Raw genomic sequence first — 10,571 nt, 5'->3', positions numbered from 1 at the left:
CCACCCCACAAGGCCCCCAATCCGCTGGGAACTTCCTCTGCGGGGATCCCCTGTTGGGAAGTGGGATCTAAGCATTTACAAATCGTTCTCCCCGTGTCCAAGAACATTTAAATGTTCCATCTAATTTTCCATGGATAATATGCTGTATTTTGTTAGTAACTAATAACAATCATCAAAAAAGTTGCAAAAGTGTTTTTTTTCTAATGTTGCCATCCAGGTACATACTTTTCTTTTAATTAAATCCCCTCCTTAATGTTCCTTCAAAAAGTACAACACCAATTATATTTCTAGCTTATTAACCATTATGCCAAAGTGCTTCCATTTTTCTATAAACCAAGAAAACCTTGTATAGCCAATCAGATGTTAACAAAAGAAAATTAAAAACAAAACATATATGAATTTCAGACTTCTCCCCCCTCTAAATAGTACGTTCCCATTTTGTTTTTTACTTTAAAATAAGGTATGTGCAGTGTGCATAGGGATTTGTTCATAGGGTTTTTTTTTATAGTCCGGTTGTCCAACAGTCTGAGGGACAGTGAACCGGCCCCGTGTAAAAAGTTTGGGGACCTCTGTGCTAGAGTGACCTAAGTGCTAGACCTAAGTGTAAGCTAAGCGCACCTACAACAAATGTATAGACGATCCTCACTCTGTCAAAGACCTTGGACTACTGATATCCAACGACCCAAGGGCTAGAGCCCATTGTAACAGCATTGTCAAAAAAGCACTAAAAGTTGTTAATCTAATTTTACACAGCTTCTTTTCTGGCAATATTATACTGCTAACCAGAGTTTACAAAACATTTGTTAGACCAATTCTGGAATACAGCTCATCTGTCTGGAACCCGCATTGCATAACAGATATTAATACAATCGAGAGAGTCCAGAAATATTTCACAAGAAGAGTCCTTCACTCCTCCGCTCACAACAAAATACCTTATTCCACCAGACTTGAAATATTGGGATTAGACAAATTACAACTACGTCACCTCCAATCTGATCTAAATGTAGTTAAATCATCTACCACAATGTCCTTCCTGTTAATGACTACTTCACCTTCAACCGCAGCAATACATGAGCACATAATAGATTCAAACTCAATGTAAACCACTCCAAACTCGACTGCGGAAAATACAATTTCAGCAATAGAGTGGTCAATACCTGGAATGCACCACCTGACTCTGCGGTTTCTTCCCCAAACCCCAAAAGTTTTAACCTTAGACTGTCTACAGTCGACCTCTCCCCATTTCTATGAGATCTGGTAAAGTGTGCCTACAACAATGGCAGGACTGCCTTCACTGGAAAAGTTGGGACACAGGAAGGCAGGATAAGAAGCAATAGATGGAAACTAATCAAGGAGAGATCCAACTCAGAAGTAAGGAGAAATTTCCTGACAGTTAGAACAATCGATTACTTCAGGAGTAGGCAAAGTTGGCTCTTCTATGACTTGTGGACTTCAACTCCTGGAATTCCTGAGCCAATTATGCTAGCTCAGGAATTCTGGGAGTTGAAGTCCACATGTCACAGAAGAGCCAACTTTGCCTACCCCTGAACAAGTGGAATGACTTGTCTCCAGAAGTAGTGGGTGCTCCATTACTGGAGGCTTTTAAAAAGAAATTGGATAGCCATTTGTCTGAAATTGTATCAGGTCTCCTGTTTGAGCAGGAGGTTGGACTAGAAGACTTCCAGGTGCATCTGCCTTGAAAAAGCCCAGACTGAACTGTGTAACCCAGTCAAACATCAGTACAGAAAATGCTTTATTACATTTTGTATTATGACATAAATCATATGGGAGAGGGTCCACAACTTGGGCGTCCTCCTCAATCCACAGCTCACATTAGAGAAACATCTTTCAGTTGTGGAGAGGGGGACATTTGCCCAGGTTCGCCTGGTGCACCAGTTGCGGCCCTATTTGGACCGGGAGTCACTGCTCACAGTCACTCATGCCCTCATCACCTCCAGATTCGACTACTGTAACGCTCTCTACATGGGGCTACCATTGAAAAGTGTTCGGAAACTTCAGATCGTGCAGAATGCAGCTGCGAGAGCAATCATGGGCTTCCCTAGGTATGCCCATGTTACACCAACACTCCGCAGTCTGCATTGGTTGCCGATCAATTTCTGGTCACAATTCAAAGTGTTGGTTATGACCTATAAAGCCCTTCATGGCATCGGACCAGAATATCTCCGGGACCGCCTTCTGCCGCACGAATCCCAGCGACCAGTTAGGTCCCACAGAGTTGGCCTTCACCGGGTCCTGTCGACTAAACAATGTCGTTTGGCGGGTCCCAGGGGAAGAGCCTTCTCTGTGGCAGCCCCGACCCTCGGGAACCAGAGATTAGAACTGCCCACACCCTCCTTTACAACTTCTTGTCCCCTTCCCAAGTTAATCCAATTAATAATAGCACAACCTTAAATTTAACCACAAATGGCAGGGGACATATTTTGCAAAAGAGCCACTTGAAAGAAACAAACAAGAAGGGGAATTTGCGAATTGACCACAGATTTTAAAAACGACCACCGAAACCCATTCTTGATTTAAATGAATTACAAAACAAGATGATGTTTTTGAAGTTTCAATTATCTCTCACTGTAACGTAGGAACAAGAAAGTCTGCAGAAGTCGGTGAAATGAAATGAAACAGAATAAAATGAAATGAAATGAGACTATAGCAATCTCTATTTCTCTGGGGAAGGTCAAACTCCTAAACAATACTGTATAGTGACAACAGAACACAAAGTTATGACCAACTGTTGGTCTGCAACATAATAATAATAATAATAATAATAATAATAATAATAATAATAATAATAATAATAATAATTCATGATTACGCGATTCTCCGACATTGAGAATTTCTGCCACTTTTTGATTTGTAAGCTTTGTTTGTTTTGTTCCTATGGCTCGTTTGTCGATGGCTGCCCAGGTTCCACAGTAGCCACCGCGGTCCTTTTTATCCTGGGCGACGACTGACCCAGCATGGACTTCTTTTTGTTTTGTCTCTCCATTAGTTTAAATGGGTTAGGTACATTGCTTTGACCACTCCGGCAAGATTAGACCTACCAGTAGCCGCCCCAAGTCTGCGGAGAGGGGCGGCATACAAATCCAATCAATCAATCAATCAATCAATCAATCAACCAACCAACCAACCAACCAACCAACCAACCAACCAACCAACCAACCAACCAACCAACCAACCAACCAAATCAATCAATCATAAATAAATAAATAAAAACAAACAAACAAACAAACAAACAAATAATAAAGTTTACACTACCACAAGCACAGCTCTCAGCTTCATTGAAGCACACAAGCCCCACTACCACAACAAGGCGTACCCATCAGCGGGGTCGAAAATGAGCAAGCAAAACTACTGTGGGACTTCCGACTTTCGACTGACCGGATTCTGAAGCATAACCCACCAGACATCCTGATTGTGGAGAAAAAGAAAGTATGGATCATCGACATCTCAATCCCAGGAGACAGCAGAATTGAGGAGAAGCAGCTAGAGAAATTAGTGAAATACGAAGATCTAAAAATCGAGCTGCAACGACTCTGGCATAAGCCAGTGAAAGTGGTCCTAGTGGTCCTTGGCACGCTGGGTGCAGTGCCAAAGGATCTCAGCGGACATTTGAAAACCATCGGAATTGACAAAATCTCCATCTGTCAATTGCAAAAGGCCGCTTTACTGGGATCGGCAAACATAATTCGCCGCTACATCACGCAGTCCTAGGTGCTTGGGAAGTGCCCGACTGGTGATGAAATATGAAATCCAGAATAGTGATCTCGTTTGCTGTGTTGTATTGCAATAATAATAATAATAATAATAATAATAATAATAATAATAATAATAATAATAATAATAATAATAATAATAATTGTTGTTGTTATTATTGTTATTGTTATTATTAATTAGATTTGTATGCTGCCCCTCTCCAAAGACTCGGGGTTGCTCACAACATAGCAATAATACAACACAGTACAAATCTAATGTTAAAAATTTTAAAAAGCTAATTAAAAAACATTAATATAACATAATCAGTATCATAAAATCATCAACTACACATCAGCTACACAATCATACACACTCAACCCAATTTGATAACTGCAAATTCCTTTAAATCCAAAATTGTGTGTGTGTGTGTGTTCTGATAACAAAAACTGGTTCTTTATAGTAAGGCCTTTGTAAGTCTCTGTATAAAATTCCTGCTATTGTACTGTTTAGAGTATTTACTCAAAAAAATATGTTTTGCTTCGGTGCTAAATTTCATTGTTAAATGGGATTACTCTCTGGCAGCAAAGAAAGTTTGACTATTTGTGTACGTTTGCTGAAAAGTACAGTCCAAGAGGACTTTCTACTATAATTATGTCCTACACAGCACAAAAGGGAAATCTAAAATATGACAGGGAATAACAAAGGAATAAAAAGGCCTATAGAAAATAGGCTCAACCTTTCTGGCTTACTTACAAGTTTTATCAGAGCAAAGGAACTGCTTGAGGATACCAAATTGTGGTACATTTTTACTTTAAAAAAAAAGAAAATTACACGGTTTTAATAAGGATTGAAAAAGAAATACTTTTTTGATCCTTATTACTATGGTCAGTAAGTTTATGTACTATTTATTGAATACTTAATAGTTTTTTTATTGCCCTTCCTTCTCTAGTATCTCAGTGTGATCCTTAATTCCTTTTAAAATAGGAAATAATTAAAGAGTATGTTTTTACCCATAGACGCTTGAATCATTTTAATCATTAGAACTGAACTTTTATAGCAATTAAATAAAATTGAGCTACTTGCCTAATCTGTTATCATACTGAAACCTTAAAATGTTACTGTGCTCCTCAACAAATAATGCTGTCTATCATTTGTTCCTTTTGCGGCTATTCAAATAATGTGACTTATTAAACTGAAAAAGAGTCCAAGCACCTATTTGAAAACTTATCTTGATTGGTAAGCTGCTCCCACCCAGTCACATGACCTTTAAGCCATCCCCGGTCACATGATTCTCAAGCCAATCCCACCCGGTCACATGGCCATCAGGTCACATAACCATCAAGCCACACCCACAAAATAAGCCACACCCACAGTGTGGCAGTAAAACGTTTGGCAGCCCATCACCGACTATGGTATCTACTTACTACTACAAAATACAGAAACGATATATACAAAACCAAGAAAGAAAAATAAAAACAGATATCCTAGTCACATTTTTTTGTTAAAAAAGAGGAATGTGTGTGTTGTTGTTGTTCGTTAATTAAACAACAAGTCAAACCCAGAGCACAGGGAATAGTATTAAGACATCTTCAAACCATTATTCAGCCTCAATCAAAACACAACAATTTTGGGGTTACCCTGCATGTCTGATCAATATAAATCTAACCCACAAACTCTTCTCTGGGTGGGAAAACACAGGTGGTCCTTCGACTTACAATCCTTCATTTAGTGACCATTCAAAGTAAATAACGCCACCGAAAAAAGTAGCTTGTGATTGTATTAAGTTTATATTTATCCACAGAGAAATAAAAGGAAACTAGTATAGATCTATTTCAAGCTATTTAACTCTCGTCAACTAGCCATACTCTTCTTGGATTTGAACACAGGCTACTTATATATCGTGCAGGGGTGGGTTCCTCCCAGGTTGGACCAGATCACCTGAACTGTTCCTGCAACTATTCTTCATATGTTTTAGCCTCCAGTCCCCTAACCATCTTTATTGCTCTTCTCTGCACTCTTTCTAGAGTCTCAATGTCATTTTTACATTGTGGCGACCAAAACTACAGGCAGTATTCTGAGAATGGCCTTATGTGTAGGGGTGGGCAGCAGGCAGGACGAGGTGGAATGCAATTCCACCGGCGGAAATGAAGATGCATGCATAGATCCAGCTGATCGGCGGCTGTCACTTCCTGGATTACTGGTCTCAGCTCGGCTCTCCTTTTTCCCCTGCTGCTGCGTCTGCGCTCCTTGCTTTTTTCCTCTTTCCTCCTTCCTGGCCTCAAACGAGCTTTTCTCTCTCTTCCCCGGTTCCCCTCCAGCCTCACGCGTCCACCTCCCACTTGAGATGCAAGCAGAAGGCGTGGGCAAAAGTGGCACTGGCAGCCTTTATGCTTCTGGCAGCACCGGTTCGCCTAGCTACCCAGCCTGAGGTGGGAGGGCATCCCAGGAAGGAGACCGCGAGAAACGCGAAGCAAATTGTCACCCCAGCGAGCGACACTGGTAAGGTTGTAAGTCGAGGACTTAACAATTCACTTGAACGATGATGATCGTTCCAGCCACTCCCATCTGGTCACATGGCTGGCAAGCCACTCCTACCAAGTCACATGACCATTAAGCCACACCCACAAAATAAGCCACACCCACAGTGTGGCAGTAACAATTTTGGCTGCCCATTAATGCTTACGTGGTATTAACACTTTACACGATCACCCAAATCTCTCTCATGCACACAACCCCTCGCAAGATTTTGCTTCCTGCGCACTGGGACATGTGCACACATGCAGGACAAATGAAGCTGTGTGCGCTGCTCAACTTCTGCTACCGGTGCGGTGTACTTTACCTTTCTGGTACGAACCCGCCACTGGGTGAGGAGCAACCAATAAATCTGCTTGGAAGAATCACAATGTGTTTTTCTTGAGTTTTGTAGCCTGACATTTCCTGGTAGGTGGGCAGTTATATACGGTATGTTTGTTCCTTTAAAAATAAAAAAAATAATTGAATTTTAAAAAACAAAACAAAACACAAAACAACAGCAACGACATTAAACTTTCAATAAATTGGTATAGAAATGAATGCTAGTTAAGTGAAGAACAAAACAGAAGGAAAAAACAAAAACAGCGGAAAAGAAAAAGAAAAAAAGCAAGAAATAAATAAAACATACATTTGGGATATTTACACCCCCTTCTCATTCAGAATTTTGATCGGAAATACATTTTTAACTTTATTTTGATTAACATATTGCTTTGCATATTAACACATTTGCTTACTTTTCTACCAACTTAGATTTTTATCTATTATTATTATTATTATTATTATTATTATTATTATTATTATTTAGATTTGTATGCCGCCCTTCTCCGAAGACTCGGGACAGCTCACAGGATACAAAGACAACACAACAACAAATCTAATTAATTAAAAATTACTACTAAAATCCCATATATATTAAAATCAGTCAGCCATTTTATTCACAACCACACATTGCATCTCATAAACAGGGGAAGGGGGCTTGATCTAATTGCCCCATGCCTGGTGACATAAATGAGTCTTGAGACTCTTGCAAAAGGTGAGGAGGGTGGGGGCAGTGCAAATCTCTCGAGGGAGCTGATTCCAGAGGGCCGGGGCCACCACAGAGAAGGCTCTTCCCCTGGGCTCCGCCAGACAACATTGTCTAGCTGCCGGTACCCGGAGAAGGTCAACTCTGTGGGACCTAACCGGTCACTGGGATTCATGTGGCAGAAGACGGTCCTGTAACTGCCAGTCTTGAACTGTCTTTCTGTATAATTTCTATTCATTGAGTCTGTCATCTGCACCTCTATAACTGTCTGGTTTGGTGCTGCAACCCAACAGGACCGACACAGATTTCAGAGGAGAATCAGAACGGCAGAAAAAACAATTGCTGCCAACCTGCCTTCCATTGAGGACCTGTATACTGCACGAGTCAAAAAGAGGGCGGGGAAAATATTTACTGGCCCCTCACATCCTGGACATAAACTATTTCAACTCCTACCCTCAAAACGTCGCTACAGAGCACTGCACACCAAGACAACTAGACAGAAGAACAGTTTTTTTTCCGAACGCCATCACTCTACTAAACAAATAATTCCCTCAACACTGTCAGACTTTCTACTAAATCTGCACTTAGTAGATTCTACTAGTTTTTCTCATCATTCCTATCACCCATTTCCTCCCATGTTGACTGTATGACTGTAACTTGTTGCTTATATCCTAAGATTTTTATTAATATTGCTTCCTCATTGCTTATTTGACCCCTATGACAATCATTAAGTGTCGTACCATATGATTCCTGACAAATGTATATTTTATTTTATGTACGCTGAGAGCATATGCACCAAGACAAATGCCTTGTGTGTCCAATTACACTTGGCCAATAAAAATTCTATTTTATTCTATTCTATTCTTCTATCCTTTTTCTTTCTTTCTTTCTTTCTTTCTTTCTTTCTTTCTTTCTTTCTTTCTTTCTTTCAACCAATTATAAAAGTTCTCCCATATTTTATAGTAGCCCGAATCCTCCTTCCCTTTCCAGTATGTTTGTTTCAATAAATAAACAAACTAAAATCTGGTTTGTAAGCTTGTGGTTAGTATGTGTTAATCTGTGTCAACTCTCCAAGGCAGACCAAACTTGGAATTCAAAGTCATGCAGCCTCTACTACTTTTATTGTAGGGTTATACTAACAGAATCTTGGACCTTTGGAAGAGCTTGTCCCCAAGGTGCTTTTTCAAGAGGCAACTAGACGTTCTGGTCCTTCTCTGAAGATGTTTCATTTCTCATCCAAGAAGCCTCTTCAGAGCTGAAGAGGCTTCTTGGATGAGAAGTGAAATGTCTTCAAACAACCCCTCCCCCCAGAAGGTACAGTTGCCACCATGACCTGTATGACTGTGAGAGTTGATGTTCAGTTCTGGGGGGTCCAATTTAAAAAGGACATTGATAAAGTAGAGCAGTGTTTTTCAACCAGTGTGCCGTGAGACATGGTCAGGTGTGCCGTGAAGAAGGAAGCTCAGGTTCCGGTCTCGCAACTTTTTGCTGAGAGAGAGAGAAAGAAAGCAAGAGAGAGAGAGAGAGAGAGAGAAAGCAAGAGAGAAAGAAAAGAGAAAGAGCAAGCAAGAGAGAGAGAAAGAAAGCAACAAAGAAAGAAAAGGAGAGGAAGGGAGAGAGAGAGAGAAATGAGCAAAAAGGGGAGGAAAAAAGAGAAATGAGAAAATGATTGAGACAGAGAATGAGAGGAAAGAGAAACAAAAGAGAGAGAGAAGTGACTCTTGATTTAAAGCATATGATAAAAAGCACCCAAAGAATAAGAGAGAGAAAAAACCCAGCCCTCACTTGCTTTTGGAAATGGTTCAATAGTGTGTATATACACACACACACACACACACAAGGGGGGGAGGAGACAGGGATGGAAAAAGAGAGGAGAGTATCTTTGGGTGTCATTTGGTGTCATTTTGGTTGGTGGTGTGCCCCAGGATTTTGTAAATGTAAAAAATGTGCCGCGGCTCAAAAAAGGTTGAAAACTACTGAAGTAGAGCAAGTTCAAAGGAGAGTTATAAGGATGGTGAATGGTCTGGAAACCAGGTCCTATGAGGAATGGTTAAAGGATCTGGAGATGTTTAGTCTCCAAAGGAGAAGACTGAGAGGGGACTTGATAACTGTCTACAAATACCTGAAGGGCTGTCACAGAGTAGAGGGATCAGCATTATTATTATTATTATTATTATTATTATTATTATTATTATTATTATTATTAATTGGATTTGTATGCCGCCCCTTTCCGTAGACTTGGGGCGGCTAACAACAGTAGTACAAAACAGCATGTAAATCCAATACTGAAACAGTTAAAAAACCCTTATTTGTAAAACCAAACATGCATACAAACAAACATACCATGCATAAATTGTAAAGGCCTAGGGGGAAAGAATATCTCAGTTCCCCCATGCCTGACGGCAGAGGTGGGTTTTAAGGAGCATTGTTCTCATTAGCACAGGGAAGGACTTTAATACAATGGAATGAAACTGGAAGGGAGTAGATTTAGATGAGATATCAGAAAAAACTTTCTGACGGTAAGGGTGATAAACCAGTGGAATGGTTTGCCACAGGCGGTGGTGGGCTCGCCTTCACTGGAGGTCTTCAAACAGAGTCTGGACAGTCATCTTTCTGGGATGGTTTAGTGAATCCTGCATTGAGCAGGGGGTTGGACCTGATGACCCTGAAGATTCCTTCCAACTCTATGATTCTATGATTCTATGATTCTATGATTCTATGATTCTATGATTCTATGATTCTATGATTCTATGATTCTATGATTCTATGATTCTATGATTCTATGATTCTATGATTCTATGATTCTATGATTCTATGATTCTATGATTCTATGATTCTATGATTCTATGATTCTATTCTACGATTCTACGATTCTACGGTTCTACGGTTCTACGATTCTACGATTCTACGATTCTATGATTCTATGACTGAGAATCTGCACAGACATTTTGAAAGAGCTTGCTCCTTCTCTTTATCTTCATGAGAAATAATGATGGTCATGTCTGAGATGCTTTCTCAAATTACATTTCTGCACTGAACCAAGGTTTCTTTTATCTAACTGTTGCCTTGGTTGCAGCTCTTTCTCCTGCTCCTCAAGGTCATTTTATGTAGGCTCCAGAGATATATTTTTAGTTTAATTCAGCCTGATACAACAATAAAAGAGACTGTCTTACATAAGAGTTAGTGAAGGGCTGCAAAAGTTTTTTACTACTACATTGTGGATGTGGCTTGCTGGCCATGTGACCAGGTGGGAGTGGCTTGACAATCATGTGACCGTGGTGGCTTAAGGGTCATGTGACTGGCT

Source organism: Erythrolamprus reginae, chromosome 5 (assembly GCF_031021105.1).
Source record: "Erythrolamprus reginae isolate rEryReg1 chromosome 5, rEryReg1.hap1, whole genome shotgun sequence".
In the NCBI taxonomy this organism is placed as follows: domain Eukaryota; kingdom Metazoa; phylum Chordata; class Lepidosauria; order Squamata; family Dipsadidae; genus Erythrolamprus; species Erythrolamprus reginae.
Note: the sequence above shows the minus strand (reverse complement) of the source record.